General features: G+C 55.6%; 1 pseudogene; it reads right to left on the bottom strand.

Annotated features, from left to right (window-relative positions):
- Window positions 1-150: 150 nt before the first annotated feature.
- LOC123375787 lies at window positions 151-19,419 on the bottom strand (annotated as a pseudogene).
- Window positions 19,420-21,144: the final 1,725 nt, after the last annotated feature.

Below are 21,144 nucleotides of genomic sequence, written 5' to 3'. Positions count from 1 at the left end.
GCAGTTTCTCGTTGGAATCTGTTTCTGAATTATATTTTGTTGGAGTATTGCGACTTTGAGATCTGTAATTGAGTGACCAAGGAGGTTGACGTGTTCTCTGACTGGTTTTTGAATGTTATAATTCTTGATGTCTGATTGGTGTCCATTTATTCTTTTGCGTAGAGACTGTCCGGTTTGGCCAATGTACATGGCAGAGGGGCATCGCTAGCACATGATGGTATATATCACGTTTTTTTTTCTCCTGCTGATAATAGCTCACCCTTCCTTCTACATGGAAAAGTACCAGGTTTAAGATGGATTTCATTATCAGGTGAGATGGTTACATGTCACTGTAAGACCCCTAGTCTCCATTCCCCATGGGCTGGCCCACACGTATACAGGGAGGCTTTCAAGTAACTGAGGCCATTTACAGCTGATTGTTTCTGGAGCACCCTTAATGGCCTCCACTTAATATATTTTTCCATCAGTGATACAAGTTTATAGCTTAGTCTCCTAACTCCACATATAGAAATAACACATGCAAACAAATAGGATGAACACACTTAGCAGATTACAACCTTTCTAAAGACACCATACAAGGGGTATTTAGCGTAAAGTATATTCCAGTTATGTCCTATTCAGAAGCATATTTCCATAAAGCACATGGAGCGCAGCGTCACAGGGGCTCCAGCTGGTTCTGTTTTGTACTGGAACCTCTAGGTATTGACACCGGCCCTGGTTGCTGCCGACTTCGCCTGGCAGAAGGGTTACTCCTGGCAAGAAAAGCAGAAAAAATGACAATAGGTTCCAAGGCCACTGAGAGTGTAATGTGCAAACTGGTGGGTTGTCTCTGGGAGGCGACACTCAAAGCCCCTGGATCCTGACCCATAGGGATAATGGAGCCAAGGGAAATTCTTCACGGTGCTGACTGCTTATTGGGGATGATCCGTCTGGACTGACAAGGATTCAATCTCAGGGGACAATCTGATAAATTCAGATCATTACACTGCAAGAGCCAATGCCTGCCTAGTCCACAGTGAGTGAACCCTGGAGCTCCCAGGAGAGCCAAGGGAAGGGAACGTGGAGGTGCCAGGACAGGACATTCTGGTCTGGTGCCTAAGACATCTAGGATACCCCTCGATAGTGACCGACTGTCACTGACACTTGCAGTGACATTCCCAGCTGGCTCATAACCAATCCTGAGTCATTCAGGGGACAAATCTCCTTTACAGCAGTGATGAGACCCAGCTAGAGATGACTGTGTCACAGGCTGGTATTGGAGCAGAGCAGAGGACCTCTTACCGTCTTGGTGCTGGTGGTGGGGACAGCAGACATGGATAGATCGTATGTCTGAGATTTTGTGCTGGATATTCGGAATCCCTTGATCCATCTCCTGTACTCCTCTCTCACCTGGAGAGCGAGGGACACGGTCACTGCACTATGTAACTAACGCTGAGAAGATCAGACATGGCCACCGTGAGGCTGGTGAAGGTGCTGGGTGGGCGCTGACGGGCCGTGGGCGTTACCTGGCGATTGAGGAGACAGTGCACCAGGAAGATGAAGGCTCCCTGCAGGCTGTTGACGATGGTGAATAAATACGCCATGACTGTGGCTGCTGGGCCGACTTGGAGGAGACCCAGGCTCCATGTGCAGCCCAGAATGAAGAGCTGGGCGATGGCTTTAAAGGTCAGTAACCTGGGTAAAGGCAGATGGAGAGATCCCGTTATAATAAGCCTATGGAGAGCGATTGGGTTAGGAGAATCCGGGCAGAGTGGGGTGGAGCTACCGGCCCCTGCTTTCCTGTGTGGGACAGGGTTACCGTCAATGCAAACACACTGGGAATTCATTCCCATGGACCCTAGATATGCTGTTCCCCTCCTAAAATCTCTCACACCCTCCGGTGCCAAGGACTCTCCAATCCAAGGCATCTGACCCTCCAGGATTGTTTTGTTGCCCTCTCACCTGTGGTCTCTGAGGGTGGACACATCTGCACTGAGAGAGGAGAGTTTGTTTCTGAGGATCCACAGGGTCAGAGAAAAGAACGTTATATTTATCTGTGGGAAGAGTGGGAAATATTTCCTGTAAAACATCCCATCCGGGGCTGGTGACTGCAGCCAAGGCAGAGAATGATCCCAGGGGACCGAGCCAAACACTACAGAACCAGGGAAGGCTAATTTCTGGTGGGAATTATCCCCTCTTCTGTAATATCCCCTGGCAGCTCTCAGTCCCTCCCCATGCATGGAGCTGACAGCACAACCAGGGCTGAGATGGATCAATGGGATCACAGAGGCCAGATCCTGCTTAGAGTTCAATATGGAGCCTCTCCAGTGCAGTCAGGAGTTATTTTGGGTTTACACTGGTGTAACTGAGAGCAGGATCTGGCTCAGAGATTCCAGATCCTGCCTCTAGAATATTTCCTGCCACTTCTAGGCTGTAACAAATCCTCCCCCCTGCAACTTCTCCAGGGCATAGGGAGGAATATGTAGGGACATTTGTTTCCCCCCCTGCAAAAAGCACTGCAGAGTGCAGCCCTCTCCCTTCCTCGTTCCTTGGGTCATTAACTCGACTAGACCAAACTCTTCTGTCTTCACTTGGCAAAACTTCTGCTGATGTCCCTGGGAGCTGGGCCCGAGTAACGGCTGTGGGCCTGGGGATACAGCACAGGGACTCATCCCGGGACTGACCACAGCAGATGAGCCAGGTGGGACCTAACTGGGTCTTTCCTTGTGTTTTATGGGCCACGTTCCCCTCCCTACTTCACTGAAATCAATGAGGTCGCAGAGGTGAGAGGAGAATGGGGCCCTGTGGTTCTGTGAGGTACCCACCAGGATTATGGCACAGACTGGGCCCAGGAAGCTCCAACGAAAGCCTCTGTCCAGGCTGAGCCAGCAGCTACAGGGAGGGAGGAAGAAGAAGGTGACTTTAATGGGATTACTGCCCTTTTTCAGCCCCCAGGGGCAGAGAGGGGGTGTCACAAGGCAGCTGGATCACAAAAGCGAGATGAATCTCCGCCTCCCTGTGACATGGCCGACTCTCTTGCAGGTAGCAGGCAAATAGCCCTCCCCAGTACCTCAGCATCTCCTGCTTTCAGCCACCACTTCCTCTTCCACCTCCTCACATGACCCTTTCTGGTGGATGGGCGCAGTATTGATGGAGGGCCAGACATGCAGCGGATGGACATTGGTCCAGCTGCACTGAAGGAAGTGGAGCTGCCCTGATTTACACCAGCTGAGGATCTCACCTGGGGTGTCTAGAACATGCCACGCCCTGTTTTAGTGGAGTCGCTCACTTTAGAGAGGGGATGCTCAGGGATTTGCACACAGTAAGAAGGTGCATTTGTTTCCTACCCACCAGCCCCACAAACCCAGCCTGGGACCTGGGAATCAAGGTGGGATCCTTCTGGCTTGTTCTTCTGCATCATCAGTGGGGTGAGGAGTGTAGATGTCTGACAGGGGGGCAACTCAACTATAGCGCTGGGGCAGCTTAGTATCCCTGGGGATGGGAAGGGTCCCAGGGGGAAATTCAGCTCCCAGGCAGGGCGAGCTGGGAAATCTAGGTTCAAGTCAGACCTGGGGTGAGCCGGACAAGCACATGGAAGCCACATCCCAGCTCCCTTTCGGGATGGGCGCTGCACGTACTGTGTGGAAGTTCCGTAGCCACCAGGATTCACCGCTGCAGAAATAGCCACCACCAGGGCTGGGAATCCGTAGCTGAACGGGTACATGAATCTCTTCTTGAACCGGTTGGCGCAGGTGTAATTCACGACCTGCAGGTTCCAGACGGTGAAGAAGAGGTGCAGCCCCTCCAGGAACATCCAGCTGAAGCAGGCCAGGAAGAGGTAGTGTAGGAGGCCAGCAATGACAGCACACGCCACCTGGGGGAGACAGAGAGCCCAGGGACACTGCAAGGGGAAGGGAAATACTGAGTATGGGGGAGACCTGCCGGGGCGGGCGGGGTCACACCGGGACTCTTGTTAGCACGGCTCTCCAGGTACAGCGCTCCGTGACCCAGAGACGGCAGGTTCCTCGGTCTATGGAGGGTCCTGCGGGTGCACATTGCTGATGCAGGAAGGGAGCAGAGATTAGTGGTTAGAGCAGGACTCAGGGGATCCAGGTTCTGTTCCCAGCTCTGCCACAGAGTCCCTGGGTGACCACGGGCAAGTCACGTAGGAGAGGAATCGAGGCACAGGGAGACTGTGACATAGGGATAGAACTGGCTGAACTCCAGGGGTTGAGGACACTCAGAGCACTGTGTCCAGTGTGAAGGGGCCTAACGGGATGGAAACATCCCCCCAGGAACCCTCCCTGTGTCCGGCACAGCCCAGAAACCAGGGAGCACAAAGGGGTTCAAAGCCACACACCCCAGCCCTCCTGCGCGTGGAGGCACAGAGCAGGGAAGAATCAGGCCGTACCTGACTGCCGGGGTGGGTCACCTGCGTGAGGAAGAGCAGGTCGGCCAGGAAGAGGCAGAGGCAGAGCTGCAGGTGGAGGGAGGTGCTGACGTTGCGGATGGAGCGGCACAGGAGGAAGGTGAGGATGGCCAGGAAGAGGCACAGCAGGGAGAGGGTCAGTCCCACGTAGATGATGATGGTTAGTGAGTAACTCTCCTGTAACACAGCAAAGGGAGAATCACCAGTGACCCCAGCCCAGCCCCCTCGGCTCCAACTCAGACTTTTCCCCAGCAAAGCCTCCAGTCGCTCCAGGGAGAGCTTTGCCCACGACTGAGTGCGGAGCTGAGGGTCCTGCCCTGTGACCCGAGTCTCACGGTGAGATACCGTCACTGCGGTGGGAGCCATTAGGACGGCGAAGCTGGAGAGATGGTCACAGCTGCAGGTGGTGTGAGTGCTGTTCGTGCGCACGGCGGTGCAGCCGTCCGGAGACCAGCTGCCGCTCTCGGCCACCACTTTCCAGTAGACACAGAGAGCCTCTTCCTCCTCTTTTTTGGCCTGGAAACACAACAGAATCATCCTCATTCTCACGGGACCACAGAACGTCGTTTCTGTTATCACATGTCTATAGCAAACCCGAGGCCACTGACAGTTCCACGGCTCTCCCCAGGCAGCCCCCAGTGCCCACTGGGGCCATCCCGGTGACAGCGGAGAGAGAGCACAGATCCTGCTGCTCCAAAAGCCCAGGCCCTGCTATTGGAGTGAAAGGGAAATAAATCCTGCTAGCCGTTAGCACTATGAGGAATCTGGCACATGGCTGAGCAGTTCCGACAGCATCCAGCAGAGGGCAGTGCTGTGTGCACACATACACATAGGCACCCTAACCACGTCATTACCATATCAAAGTGTTTCATGCTGATTTCCTGAACCACAGGCTCTAGAGAAAGCGGCTTTCCGGTTATCCCAGCTCAGGGGTGAGCTAGGCGGAGCTGTTACCCTAGAGCACTTTGCACAGCCCTGTGTCATGGTGCGACCCCCGGTAACCTCCTCCAGTAACACAGCCCCAGTGCATCAGGAATAAGGAGGCCTCCTCTTCTCAGGACCATCCGGAGCCAGAAAGGCAGCACGGTCCAAATGCCCAGCAGGAGATTGTGCCTTCTACATACCCCTCTGGAGCTCCAGATATGGAGCAAAGCGAGAGGCTCTTCCATCACGCACCTGTCTGTGGCGCAGGGTGAAGTTTGCGGGGCTGGAGAGGTGAACGTGGCTCCCGTCTCCGACGGCCCCACTCACCACCCTGGAGTTGAGGTGACTCTTCTCCAGCTTCCCACCAGCTGGTAGATTTCCCTCGCTGAGACGTCTCGCACTGATGATGGAGTCCAAAGTGGAGTAAGAAATAAAAGCAGCAGCCCCCAAACCTGCTGGGAGAGGAGAAAATCCCTCGTTAGGGAGCTGGGGACACAATGGCAAAGAATGAGCCGGCCGGGTGCTCAGGGGTCACAGTGAGTCTGTGGCAGCTCTGGGAATGGAACCCAGGATCCTGGGAATGGAACTGGACTGTGCCACCTCCTCCCTTGGAGCTGCCAGAAAAGTGTCCAGCTGGAAACGTTGAGCTGCAGGATGCAGCGATGAAGATACGGATTTTCTCAGCGAGACCAGGAGAGGGGCTGGCCAGGGATGAGCTTCCCCTGGTGCTGGAGGATTCGGGGCCCTGAATATGGCAGCTGAGGGTCCACGTTACGCTGGTCCCCCACATCTCTGTTTGGGGGTCTAGCTAGACTAGGGCGTCCCTGCCCTTTCCATTCTCTGGGCCCATTTCATACCAGAGACCCTCTCATGAGCCGTCTCCCTTCTGCACCCCCAACTCCTCACTGCTGGGGGCTCAAGCTGTGGGACAGCCAGGAACGAAGGTGTCAGCTCCATGGCCACAGCCTGAGAACCACTGGCTCAGCCAGCAAGGAGCACTCCAGGGCTAGAGACAGAGGCCGGGGCCGGCCTGGGGATCCATGGGAAGGGAGGGAAGAAGGGGGGAAACCCAGACTGGGGTTCAGTGCCCAGGAACCGCTCTGTGCCGTGGTTTGGTCCCTGGGTGTCTCCATCCCCGAGATGGTACCTTGTGTAGCTGCCCCGGTAACTGTAGCACAGTGCACAACCATTGTCTCCTCGTGAGCGCTCAGCGTGAAGACCTCGCTGTGCTGGCTGCAGTTCCCCGTGACGAGCCACGTCTGGATAGCTGCGGGGGTAGGGGTGAGGAATGACAGAGCCCCTCGCTGTGAAACCACTTTCCTGGGAATCTGTCCGTTCTGGGCCACATCCACCCCCCTCCCACTCCGTTTGGAGCCGGGGGGCTTCAGGGCTCTTTTGCACTATGGGAGGTGGAAGTTTGATCCCCCCCCCGAGTTCCACTGATCACCCCTCCATCTCCCCTCCCCCCATTCTGGCTGTGTCTCCCTGGGGATGCTGCATCCCCAGCAGAGGGAGTAGTGGGGGTGGGGGGAGGCGCCTGGCTCAGAGTGGCAGCCACTAGTGGTGAAATGCCAAATAATCACATTTAAACCCCTCTTGGGCATTACTGTTGCTCCTGGGGGCACTGGCGGGGCTGGGTTATATTTCCTGGTGCCGTGCTGTTCTGTGTCTGTACTGAACACAGGCTCACATCACAATGGTATATAGGCTCTAACTTCCAGTGGATTTGGGGCACAGTGTGTAACCCCGTATCTCATGGCAGCCAGCAGGTGGCGCTGAGAGCCACACGTCCCCCCTCACCCAGAGACTCTGTCGTCACGTCCTGTGTTGTCCTCTCTGGAGACCGGAGCGCAGTGGCCAGCGCGGCCCGTTCCACGCTCTGCAGCAGGACCGTCACAGACGACCCACCTCCTCCTTATCTCCACCATCCCAGAGGGAGGTGCTGTTCAGGAGAGCATTGAAATGGAGAGTCACGTTCTGGGGACAGGAAAGAAAAAGCCCTGGGAGCGAGGAGTCCAGGGGTTCAGTTGCCACGTTCCCTGTGTTCCCAGGGGGCGTCGGGCATCACAGCCAGTGCTAGTTCAGGGGGCTGCAGTGCTCTCAGAGGGGGAGCCCTTTACAAGGGAGGTCCACTGAGGCTGACTCAGAGCCCCACTGGGACCTGAAGCTAACTGGGGTTAGAACCCTTTGTTCTTCCTTCTTCACTCCTGCTCCCCCATCCCTCCATTACAGATGCCAGGGAACAACATTGTCACAAGCCCACGGCTTCCTAGGCTGTCTCTATGCTGCATCAGGCAGCTGCTCAGAAATGTCTGGCAGGGCAGGGATAGAGCCCAGATCCTGCTGCCTGAAACACTCAGGTCACTGACGGATGAGCTGAGGGAGAATCCCCATTAACTGTTAGTAGTGTAGCACCTCTGATGAACAACCACAGTTCTGAACACTAGAGGACACATATGGGTGGACAAACACAAACTTGCACTCACACAAACACCACTAGAGGGTGCATCCCCCGCTCCCTACGGCAGTGGAGGGCACAGATCTTGTCTGAGGAGTATCTACGTGTCTCCCTCCCCTCCAGCGAGACACCAGGCTCTGGGGCACACACAAGGGCACTAGTCTGCAGGGCACATTCAAGGGGCGGAGCCTCTCACCTCCAGTGATAACGTCACATTCCCGTCTCCGAACATGGACATCAAAATGTCTAACGTTGAATTAAAGAAAGAGCAAAAACTGCTGCTTCTGCTGCTCCGCTTTCCCTGCAGAGAGACCCAGGGCAGAGGGTGAGTTCTGCAGCTGCTGAAGGGCGACTGACATTGGTGTTTGCCTTGTGCAGGGGCCTGATCCTGACACCCCTCATTGCGTGAATAAAGCTTTTATATCAGACGTGTCCAGGACATGTACAATGGTGCTGTTGCCACAGCGAGAGGTTCATGGGGAGAAAAGGAACAGTTTCTAGTAACGGCTGGGATACATCAAGATTTGTTCACGTTGGTGCTGGATGCACTGACAGAAAGCAGCCAGAGAGGAGTCCCCTGGCACCTGCCTTTTACAGATGTTGTAGTGCTTGTGGAGGAGAGGAAAGAGGAAGTGAAGGAAGATGCAGAGAGACATGCAGGTGCATACTGGAAAGAAACGACATGTAAATCAGCAGAAGAAATCAGAGTACATGATCTGTAGTTTCAGTGCTCTCCTGCAGGAAGACAATGGGTGTGTAAGTCTGGGGACCAGCCACTAGCAAAGCTCCAGAAGTTTTAGAAGGTTCAATATCCATTTGCAAACACCTAGAAGATAATAAGGTGATAAGTAACAGTCAGCATGGATTTGTCAAGAATAAATCCTGTGAAATCAACCTGAAAACTTTCTTGGGCAGGGTAACAAGCCTTGTGGCTGGGGGGAAGCAGTAGATGTGCTATATCTTGACGTTAGTGAGGTTTTTGACACTGTCTCATGTGACATAAACAAACTAGGGAAATACAACCTATATGGAGCCACTCTAAAATAGGTGCATAACTAGTTGGAAAACCGTTCCCAGTGAGCAGTTATCAGTGGTTCACAGTCAAGCTGGAAGGGCGTGTCCAGTGGGGTCCTGCAAGGATCAGTGCAGGGTCCAGTTCTGTTCAATATCTTCAGCAGTGATTTAGATAATGGCATACAGAAAACACTTATAAAGTTTGAGGATGTTACCAAGCTGGGAGGGCTTTGAAGGATCGGACTAAAATTCAAAATGATCTGGACAAACTGGAGAAATGGTCTGAAGTAAATAGGATGAAGTTCAAGATGGACAAATGCAAAGTTCTCCATTTAGGAAGGAACAATAAGTTGCACACATACCAAATGGGAACTGACTGCTTAGGAAGGAGCACTGCGGAAAGGGATCTGGGGGTCATAGTGGATCACAAGCTAAATAAGGCCTGATCTACACTACACGTTTATTTCGAATTTAGCAGTGTTAAACTGAATTAATGCTGTACCCGTCCACACAACGAAGCTCTTTATTTTGAGATAACGGGCTCTTAATATCGATATCTGTACTCCTCCCCGACGAGGGGAGTAGCGCTGAAATCGGTATTGCCATTTCGGATTAGGGTTACTGTGGCCGCAATTCAACAGTATTGGCCTCTGGGCGGTATCCCACAGATGCACTGGCTAGGTAGACAGGAAAAGCCCCGTGAACTTTTGAATTTCATTTCCTGTTTGCCCAGCGTGGAGAGGTGATCAGCACAGGTAACCATGCAGTCTGAGAACTGAAAAACAGCTCCAGCATGGACTGCACGGGAGGTACTGGATCTGATCGCTGTATGGGGAGAGGATTCTGTGCTAGCAGAACTACGTTCCAAAAGACGAAATGCCAAAATGTTTGAAAAAATCTCAAAGGGCATGATGGAGAGAGGCCACAGTAGGGACTCACTACAGTGCCATGTGAAAGTTAAGGAGCTCAGACGAGCCTACCAGAAAACCAAAGAAGCAAATGGAAGGTCCGGGGCAGAGCCACAGACATGCCACTTCTACGCCGAGCTGCATGCAATTGTAGGGGGAGCCGCCGCCACTACCCCACCCCTGACCATGGATTCCGAGGAGGGGGTAATCTCAGCCATGGCTGAGGATTCTGCAGATGGGGAAGGTGATGATGAGGAGGAGGAGGACGAGCTTGCAGAGAGCACACAGCTCTCTGTTCTCCCCAACAACCAGGATCTTTTTCTCAGCCTGACTGAAGTAAAAGGCATTATCCCAGACCATGAAGCCATGGATCACAAGCTAAATAAGAGTCAACAGTGTAATGCTGTTGCAAAAAAACCCAAACCTCATTCTGGGATGTATTTGCATAGTAGTTCTCAAACTTTTCTACTGGTGACCCCTTTCATATAGGAAGCCTCTGAGTGCGACCTCCCTCATACATTAAAAACACTTTTTAAAAAATTTAACACCATTATAAATGCTGGAGGCAAAGCGGGGTTTGGGGTGGAGACTGACAGTTTGCGACCCGCCATGTAATACCCTCATGACCTCCTGAGAGGTAGCAACCTCCAGTTTGAGAACCCCTGTACTAGTAGGGGTGTTGTAAGCAAGACATAAGAAGTAATTCTTCCGCTCTACTAGAGGGATGAGGAGGATCGAGTCCCAGCGATGAAAGAAACAAACACAGAATTGCCCTGATCTTGGATTGGGGTTTACAGGGGTCACCGTAATACCAACAGCAAAGATTTTTGTCTGGGAATTTCTGTATTGGTGGTAAAAAACACAGGGCAAAATCCCCCACAAATGAATGATGGGGTCAAACGTACCTGCAGAGAGAAATTCCTGCACGTCTCTTTGATTCCCTCTAACTCAGGGCTGGAGTTAATGCTGGGGACTTGGAGCGATGGGAAGAGAGGAGCAGACGTTAGAGTTTTCATATCAGATTTTCATATCAACTCACTCCTGCCTGGGGGAAATTCCCCTTCTCTTCCCAGCCCTGACAGCTGCTCTCTCTGCACATGAAAGTCCTGCGCTGCCAATAGTTTAACATGTGGCTGCTACAAAACTCCCTCCCTTCCTCCCCGTCTCACTCTGTCTCTCTCTCCTCTCCATTTAGACTCTGCTTTGCCTGTCCCTCCTGCTCCCGTCTCTGAGGCTTTTTGCCGTGTTTCCATCTGCTCTGCAGAGAGACCTGCTGGGTACAGACACCTCCGCCCACTGGGGGGAACCCACCTTTCCACATGCCTTAGCCCCGCTGCACTGCCGACCAGGAGCTCCCCAAGGTAAGTGCCACCTGAGCCCCCTCTGCAACCCAAACTCCCTCCCAGAGCCTGTATCCCGCTCCCCCTCCTGCACCCCAGCCCCTACCTGAGCCCTGAGCCCCCTCCCAGAGCCCCCCCCCCCGCACTCCAATCCCATTCCCCAAGCTTGACCTGGAGCCTGCACCCCCTCCCACACCCCAACCCCCTGCCCCAGCCTGGGGAGAGTGAGTGAGGGTGGGAGAGAGCAAGCGAGAGGGAGAGGGATGGAGTAGGCGGTGCAGGGGCCTCGGAGAAGGGGCAGGGAAGGGTGTTTGGGTTCGTGTGATTAGACAGTTGGCAGCCCCAGGGAAGAGACACCTGGCCCCTGGCAGCCCTGCTCACCCCTCCCCGGCCTGGCCCTGGTGTAATCCCGGCCTGGCCCTGGAACAGCCCCTGCTCCGCTCCCAGAGCCAGACCTGGGCTCGCTGGTGCCTGTGGCTCTGAGACAACCGGAAACACCCCAGTGGACGGACAGGCTGGGCTGGGGGAGGGGAGGGCCTGGAGGCTGAGCCCTCCCTGGCCAGGGCTGAGACCCAGAGGGACCCCGTCCATGGGGGGCAGGGGGCTGGTGCACATCCCAGACCAGTTCCCAGCTCCCTACCCCCTTGGGCAAGACCTCTGCCTGTGTAACCCCAGACCCTGCCCAGCCCCCCCCAAGGTGCTCCCTCCATGCCCCCCGTGGCAGGACCCACCTTGGCACAGGGTCGTGTTCCTGGTGGAGGGGACGTAGCCGGCCCGGCACTCACACCAGTAGCTCCCGATGGTGTTGATACACGTGGCCTTGGAGCCGCAGATATCTTGGGTCTTGTTGCACTCGTCGATGTCTGAGAGGGGAAAGCGGGGGAGGGGGTCACACACAGCACGGCTGGGGACTCACTGGGGGCGAATGACCATGGAGGCACCCCCCACCCATTGCAGGGGGCGTGGTCTGTCAGTCAGTCTGTCTGCTCCATCTACCCCCCCATTCTATTCTCCTTTCTTCCCTGCTATTTGCAGGGCCCCAATCCCTGCAGCACAACCCCTCCCCCACCCCCAGATCAGGGGCCCAACCTTTTCCAGACCAGGCCCCTGCGATCCCCTCCCTGCACCAGCCCTGGCAGAGCGGGGTTAAGGGGGGGGCGCTCAGCCAGTTAAGCTGCAAAGGGGAAGTGACTCAGCTGCGTGCAGGGCGCTGGCTAGAAGGAAGCTTGCCTGGGAGGGGACAGGTGGAGCTTCTCTACAGCCGGAGGGCTGGGCCCAGTGGTGGGGGCCTGAGGCGAGGGGGGCTAGGAAGGCCCGAGGGGGGGGCTAGAAGCCCCGGAGTAAGGGTTCTGCTATCAGGCATAGGAGAGAGGGATCTGATTTGAAAGGCTCCCCCAGAATGGGGATCACAGCGTGACCTGGCCAGACGGTTGAGACACGAGGCAGCCATGACTCCGGGAGCTGCAATGGTGGAAGAGAGGATTCTTCCATTGTAAGTGCAGGACTCTGCACTTGTCATTGTTGAAACTCATCAGATTTCTTTTGGTCCAATCCTCTAATTTGTCTAGGTCCCCCTGTATCCTATCCCTACTCTCCAGCGTATCTACCACTCCTCCCAGTTTAGTGTCATCCGCAAACTTCCTGAGAGTGCAGTCCACACCATCCTCCAGATCATTAATGAATGGAAGAGAAGAAAGGGGGCGCTGAACTGGAGCTAGTCGCCAGAAGGGGGCACCAAGCTCAGCGTTACAGACCCCAGCCCTATGGGTCCTCTCCCCGTTCGGGATACACCCAGCCCCGCCCCTCCCCTGGAGCACTAGGAGAAGGGTGGGTGGGCTGTGCCCAGGGGAGTGCAGGGGAATTGGGTGATGTCCCTTTAAACTAGAATCACGTGACTCCGGGAGGTGGGGCTTTAAGGCAAAGCTACGCATTAGTAACACTGCAGAAAAGCCAGAAACATCATGCCTTTGCCACGACTGTTTCCAGCTCCCATTATACCTGTGCAGATCTTAGACGTATCCTTTTGAATCTTCCCAAATCCCTCTCTACATTTACACATGTAACTCCCTGGCATATTGATGCAGTTCCCGTGGGGCTCACAGATTGTGGCATTTCGCTGGCACTCGTCAATGTCTGTAAGGGGAGAGAAAGCGCTGGGTCAGGCTGATCTAGGAGCTGGACCTTGGGCACTGGGATGATGCTGCTGGGGGATAATCCGGGCATCCGACATGCACCGTGCGCTGGGGAGACGGGGCTGGTTAGAGCCAGGAGTTCAGTGACTGGGTCAGTGAACGGGAGCAAGTGACTATTGTCCGGAATGAGCTGCTCCAGCTGGGAAGGGAAACGCAGCCCTGCCAGGACACGCGCCTGCTGCTTCCTAAGGCTCCCAAGCGGATCTGGCGATGCCCAGTGCCGCAATATCAGTGCGGACGGCAATGCCTGAATGAGCCGCCCGCCCCTGGAGGGGACAAGTGGGGAGCTGCTTTGGAGGAAGGGGATAGAGACTAACATGAGGGCTGGTCTAATGCCTGGATATCAGTCAATGGGGTGACCTCCTCTGCAACCCACCAGCTGCCCTGGACACCCCCTTGCACACAGGCCAGTGCAGAACCAGAGGGGTTCAGAGACAGGCAATGAGAATGATCAGGGGCCTGGAAAAACCCTCTGCGGAGAGAGATTGAACAGACTGGGACTGTCACCTTAGAGTGAACGTAAGAGGGGACGTATTAAGAGTCTATAAATGCCTGACGGGGATAGAGAAGGGAGATGGGGAGCTTCTGTTCTCCCCACCTCATAACACAAGAGCAAGGGCCAGTCAGGGAAGTGAGAAGAGGGGAAATTCGGAACTGAGCCAAGGAAAGGCTGTTTGGTGCAATGTGCGATTAACCTGTGGAACTCCTCACCACAAGAGTCACTGAATTTAGGAAGTTTCAAGGAGCGACTGGACATTCCTATGGATGATGAGAACAGCCAGAGGGATAATAGTTAAAGGGCACAAACGTTTGGGAAGAGAGAGAAAACCTCCTGCTTTGGGGCTTCAGCCCAGCTGAGTGTTAGAGACCAAGAAGTGAGGGCAGATTATCCCCCGGCTGCCACTTCAGGGCTCTTCCACCATCCTCTGCAGCATCTGGTTTTGGCTCGTTGGAGCCGGGATACCAGGTTAGATGGGCCTCAGCTCTGATCCCGTCTGTACTGTGCAGGTGCCAGCGTTACTTGTGTCTCAGCCTAACTGGCAACACGGTTTTGCCTCTTCAGAGGCTGAGCTGCTCCCGGGGCACTGAACCCTGTCAGAACCTACCGGCTGCATCCTGCCAAGTGCTGCCTCCTCCGCCCCTCGACCCTGTGACACTCGTGGGTTCTCCTGACAGCACCAAGGCGGCTCCACGTTTCCAGAACATTGCTTTATTCCGGAACCGACGTACAATCGGGTTCCGTCCCCGAAGGCTTCCAAGAGCCCATGCAGGATGGGAACAGAGCTTCCAGCGTCCTTATCCATCCCGTCCTGGTGCCATTGGGATGTTTATAGCGGGTAGCGCCGCAGCCGGGGCCCCGTGGTGCCAGGTGCTGTACACACATCGAGCCACAGCACAGCCGCTGCTCCAAAGCGCTTTCCCCAGCTCGGACGCTCTGTCTGCTGGAGAAGGGGGGCCATGCGCTGGGTTCTCGGTTGTGCGGCCAGAGCTCTCCCCTCCCTTGGGCTCACGGGTGTCCCGCGGCTTCCAAACTCGCTCGGAGTTGCAGGGAGCTCTGAGATTGGGTGTTCCCTGCTGTTACACGGGGAAATTGAGGGTAACAGCTCCTGTGGAATCGCTCACCGTCCGGACACTCTGCTCTGGAATAATCAGTGCGCTTCCAAAGAGAACAGCGATCTCCATCAATCCCCCCGGGGACAAGCCCTAGGGATTCTCCACACGGCTCCCGATACCAGCTATCCTCATACAATCCCCGGGGCGCTGGCTGAGATACCTGCAGTGCTGATTTCTTCTTGTGCCTAGACCCGCCCTGGGGCACTGGCTGGGGTGATCCCACGCGACCTGGGGCTGGCGCAGGAACGGCTGGGCGAGGTCTCTGCCAGGGAAGCGTTTGAACCAATGGGCTCCTGAGTTCTCCCAGTGCTACGGCCTGGTGCTCTGCACCCCCCCAAACGGGGGTGTAACGGGCGGTTTCCATGGGAACGGCCGGCTGGGACTTGACACAAGCTCTAACTACCGGCTGAACGTCGCAAACAAGGGCCTGGAACGCCCCGGCCCCTTCTCCGGTCAGGCCGCCCTGGCTGCCTATGGGGGCATAATGGCCCCCTTGGGAAACACCCTCCCACCCAGGGGGCTCCCTATCAGTGTGGGGCTGGAAAAGGCTCTGCTCCCAGCCCTGAGGGAGGGGGCAGATTGGGGGCGTGGCTGGGGTGCCCTGCGCTGGGGCTATTCCCTGCTCCCCAGGCCCATAGGGGGCAGAGCACACTGTGCTGTACGTGGACCATACACGAGGCCCCTTCCCAGGCTCAGGGGCACTAGCAGCCTTGATTCTGTGGGCTGGCAGCAGCGATGGCTCCACCCGCCTTCCCAGAGCCTCCCTGCAAACTTAGGGGTTTAGTCCCAATGCAAACACTGAGGCAGGGGAGATCGTGGCCCCCACATGCTGGGGCAGAGCTTGAGGGTTACAGCTGATCACAGCCCTGGTGAGTGAATCCGGTGCCTTTGCTGAAGCCATTAGCAGCACCAGGCCTGGAATGAGCTCAGGGGTGTGTCTATGGTGGGGAGACGGAGACTGGAGGACTGTGCAGTGGGGGCAGGGGAGAGCTCACCCTGACAGCTGTTCTGTCTCGCGAGTGTGAACTTGGCTTTCCCAGAGCTGGGCTCGTAGCCATCGATGCAGCTGCAGTAGTAACTCCCAGACATGTTGGTGTAGTGTGCGCTGCGTCCGCAGTCTGGCAGGCTCGGCTCCACACACTCGTTAATATCTGTTACGCAAGAGGGGACGCTCTGTACAGTCCTGGCAGGGAGAAGTTCCCCCTATCACCCTCCCTCCAGCCCCCCGCACTGAGCTGGGTGAGGGAACCCAGGTGACCGGGGTCCTGATTGGTTAGTGATTAAGGGCCTGATTCTCAGTTACCCATTTCTGCTGCTAGAATGTCAGAAACAGCCCCCCCCCCCCCGAGCCTCCTGTCACAGGTACGGGGGGTTCGGCCCCACAAACACCCAGATCCCCCATGTAAGGGGAGAGTGGGGAGACATCCCCCTGGGGTTCCAGGCTCCCTGTGTGTGTGTGACAAACTGCCTCACCTCTGTCCCCTGCTCCTTAAATCCCTGCGAGTGGGGGGAGGGAAAGGGGGAGTACAGCCAGGGCTGCCCCATTCTGCTCCCATTAGGACCCAGGCTGGGATTCAGATGAGTCAGTGTGATGGGCCCCCCCACCCTGTGCCCCATTCACAGAGCCCAACACTCCTGGCTCCTGCTGCTCACTCTGGAGGCCCCGGTTCGATCCCCAGGAGGGCGGCCCTCACCCATGCTGCTGTCCCCCTCATTCCCCAGCCGGGCTGAGCACCCCCAACAGGCCCTGGAGTCAGTGGAGTCGGCTGCTCTGGCCCTTAATGCCCTGCTCTGTCCCAGGCCCCCCCCCCCCCGGACAACGTGGGAGCCCCGTTACCATCACAGGTCTCCATTGTGTCGATGAAGAAGCGATTCCCATGTGGCTGGTATCCATCCAGGCAGGTGCAGTGGGTGCTGTTCACACACTTGGCGTCTGCTGGGCACAGCATATGGCTGTTGCAGTCCCCAGTGGTATCTGCAGGGGCGGGAACAGCTGGGCAGGGTCAGCCAGTGCAGAGCGGCTCCCCCCCCACACACAGGGGGATCGACTCCTTTCACACGCCCCATTCGCTGATTTTCATCCCTGGGCGCCTGGCAAACAGCTCCGACGCCATCCACCGCCTGCCACACGCTGCCCTCGGCTGCACAGGAGTCCTTGGCTCCCCGGGGTGCCCCCGGCACAGACAGGCAGAGCCACCGGAGCCGGGCGTCGCTTCAAGTGAAACTTTTTTGATCTCACCCGATTTTCTTCCTTTCATCATTACTCTCATTAACGTCAATTTCAAACTGAAACCTCGCTTCAAACTGGAAAATGGGATTTTTTAGTTTTGAAAATTATTCCATCCCCCCTCCCCCCCACGCATTTTTTTCCCTGAGTAAAACCAAACATTCCCCTGAACCAAATCGGCCTGCCCGGCTCTGCTCTGGATTGACTGAAAGTGGAATTGGGCGCGGGGCTAGATTGGATACTGAGCTGCCTTCCATGACCCAGACTGTGACCTGCCTACGGGAGCTCCTGGATCCATTAGCTGCCTGGTGTTTGGGGCTCCGCTGGGATCCGTCCCTCTCACCAGCCTGAGGGGAAGGATCCCAGCGCAGCTCAGCCGGCTGCAGGGCTTGGGGTGGGACCAGATGGAGCAGGGTGGGTGCAGCACTGGGGGACCCCAGATGGTCAATGGGAATTTGCCCAAATCCCATCTTGGGATTCACAGCAGAGCTGGACTCGGGGCGCAGAGTCCTGATCCCAAACACTCCCCAGTTGGGCACGTGGGTCCCAGGTTTCAGTTCAGCCTGATTTTGGGGGGGGGGGGGCACAAACAAAAGCCACTTCTAACGTCTGCGCCATCAGGGGCTACAAAGGTTACCTGCCCCTCACTCCAGCCCCCAATGTAGAGCCCTGGGCCCCAGGGTCTATTCTCTGCTGGCCACGGGGCTGGGAAGGGAAGGGGAGGGCTACACAGGGGCCTTCTCCTCTTCCCTGCACACACCCACCGTGCTCTGTAAACCCACCCCAAGACGCCCACGCCAAGGGGCTGCTCCCGGCTCCCCAGACCCCTGACTCTGCTCTCCTCCCACAAGGGAAAGGGGCCGGAGGGGGCGGAGGCCGGAGATCCCGGGCAGCCGGGAGCGCTGGGGAAGGTTAGCCAGGAGGAGTTGGCCTTACCTTGTATGCCATGATTCTGGGCCACGGTGCCCCACAGGCACAGGGCGATGCAGAGCCCTGGAAGGCAGAGACAGGATGAGGCCCCTGGGCAGATGGTAACCACCACTCAGCTGCACACACCCCCAGCTGCCCCAGTCCTGCCAATCCTGGGCCAATGGCCAGTCAGGGCCACGTCGATGGTGGAATTAAAAATGCAGAAACCTGGTGCTCTGGGAAATCAGCCCCAGCTGGGATCCCTGGTCATATTTTTAACTGGGTCCAGTTGGGAACTGGGATTTTGGCCATGGCACCTGGGTCTTTTATTGTGTGTATGAGCAACAAAGACCAGGAGCCCCCATTGTCAGGGCTGGATTTATACTTAGGGCGCCCCTAGGCACAGGGGCTCAGTGGTCGTCCCCCCCACCCCCGCCTTGGAGCTCCGGGGGCCCTGCAGCCTGGAGGCAGCCGGGAGCTGAGGGGTTCCCCTGCTGCTAAGTTCTTCACCACCACAGGGGGCGGGGGAACCCCACCACTTTTAACTTTTAGGTGCCCTGCCGCCCAGTGCGCCTCCGCCCAGCACCCCCACCCCCTCTGCCCAGAGCTGCCCCATGAACTCCCCCAGAGACCCGCTCTCCCAAGCCCTGCCCCCGGCCCGCACTCACTGGCCCCCCGGGAGGTGACACTGTCTGCTGGGCAGAGGGAGGAGCGCTCCAGCAGCAGGGGTGTGTGGGGTCATCTCCCCCTCAGCCGGCCCTGCCCCCTGCTGGGGCCCAGGAGCGGCAAAATTTGAATTTTTAGGTGCCTCATAGAACGCCGGCGTCCCTAGGCAAGTGCCTTCTGTGCCTAATTGGAAATCCAGCCCTGCCCATTGTGCGTGATGTGCCCAGAGCCCACCAGCTCTTCCCCAAAGGTGGGTGAAAGGGCTTGAGGGTACCCTACAGGGAGGAATTCCCAAGTGCTCCTTCCTGAGTTCAAAGGGGTTTTTGCATTTGGGCGGTGGCAGCGTTTACCAAGCCAAAGTCAGAGAAAACCTGTAACCTTGAGGGTGTAATACAAGCCTGGAGTGGCAAATATTAATTTTTAAAATCCTTGCGAGCCCCGACTTCCTGCACTCGAGGTGCCAGAGTGGGGACTCAGCCTGACACCATTTTTGACCTCTCCATGCTCTGGTCTCATACTGAGTCTAAGACCGCAGGTACGCACTCAAGGTGGCCAGTTCCTCCTGCCTCCGTGGTGACACTTCTATTTCTAGCAGAGGAGAGCTAGCGTGACTGCCTTCAGCTGGAACATTCACCTTCCAGCCCCAGTGCAGACAGACCTGTGGGTCCCCCAGACTCTCCTAGCCCCACCCGAGTTCGTCCCATGGACTTTGTTCCACTCACCCAATGAATACACATCACCTCGGGTTCCCATGGTGGCTCAGACGCTGTCAGGGCAGGTCAAGTTCTGAGGATTCTGAGCTTTGCAGCCTCCTTATCTTGGAGAAATTAGACAGGAAGCCAAGTCAACTCATGTCCTGTTGCATTATATTGTATCGACCCACAGCACTGCACTGTGCACACAGGAAAGCACTGTCTTCTCAGCACACCCTGCTCTCCTTCCTTCTGCCTTACCACTTCTCCCAGACCCATAATCATTTACATTGCTGAGTACCTATGGGGAAAACTGACCACAGTGCAGAGGACTTAGCACCGCTTCACAGAATCACAGAAATGGGGACTTGAAGGGACTTCAGGAGGTCAAACTGTCCATCCCCATGTGCTGAGGCAGGACCAAGTGCACCTAGACCATCCCTGGCAGGTGCTTGTCCAACCTGTTCTTAAACCCCCCAATAACAGGGGTTCCACAGCCTCCCTAGGTCACCTGTTCCTGTGCTGAACCATCCTTAGAAAGATTTTCCTAATATCTAACCTAAATCTCCCTTGCTGCTCACTAAGGCAATTCCTTCTTGTCCTACCCTTGGTGGACGAGGGCACCAATTGATCACAGTCCTCTTTATAAAAACCTTTTGCATATTTGCAGATTGTTATCATGTTCTCCCTCAGCTGTCTTGTCTCTGGACAAAACATGCCCAATTCTTTCAACCTTTCCTCACAGGTCATGTTTTCTAAACCTCTGATCATTTCTGTTGCTCTCCTCTGGACTCTGTACAATTTGTCCTCATCTTTCTTGAAGTGCAGCACCCAAACCTGGACACGGTTCTCCCACGCTGAGTAGAGGAGAACAGTCACCTGACATTTGCCTTTTTTCAATAGCATCACACTGCAGACTCACATTTCATTTGTGGTCCACCAGAAAACTTATACCCTTTTCTGCAGTGTGGCTGCCGAGCCGGTGAGTCCCCATCCCTCCCCTGCAAGTAATGACTTCCAATTAGCTTTGCACCCTCCTTGTGGTAGCTTCATCTAGTTCATATTTCCTTAGTTTGAGTAGGAAAATGTCATGTGGGACTGTGTTGAAAGACTGACTAAATTCAAGATACATCATGTCAACCTCTTCCCCCACAATCCACTAGACATGGTACCCAATCAGAGAAGGATATAATGTTTGTTTGTCAGGACTTGATCTCAGGGCCGGCTCTAGGTTTTTTTCCGCCCCAAGCAAAAGAAATTTTGGCTGCTCCCCATCCCAGCCCTGGGCTCCCCCCCAACACCCCCTGCCACCCCAGCGCTGGGCTTCCCCTTTTCCCCCTATACCAGTGCCCTCCCCCCACCCTTCTGCTGCCCCAGCCCTGGGCTCCCCCATTCCCCCCCACCAGTGCCCCCCCACCTCCTGCCGCCCCAACCCTGGGCTCTCCTCTCCCCCCACCTGTATCCTCCTTTTGCCGCAGCCCTGGGTCACTGGTAACTCGCTCCCAAGGTGGGTCATTCAGCAGGAATTTTGGATGTGCACAAAACACAGACAGGACTGGTTTCCCTATGGTTACAGAGCTGCAGTAAAGTGGAACAATTTTCAGCTTGTGTGATTGGAGGCTATCTGGATGCATATTATAAATCCGCCCTACACAAATGAGGAAACATTGAGGTGCCTTTATTATTCTTTTGTTCCACTCTTTCTTTCTATGGGGAATTTGCCAATGCAATATCACCGTCTTCCTTTTAAACAAACAAACAAACAAACAAACAAACAAAAGGCAATGGCTGT

This window comes from Mauremys mutica, chromosome 8, assembly GCF_020497125.1.
Source record: "Mauremys mutica isolate MM-2020 ecotype Southern chromosome 8, ASM2049712v1, whole genome shotgun sequence".
Lineage (NCBI taxonomy): Eukaryota > Metazoa > Chordata > Testudines > Geoemydidae > Mauremys > Mauremys mutica.
This window is presented reverse-complemented; position numbering and strand designations above follow the sequence as displayed.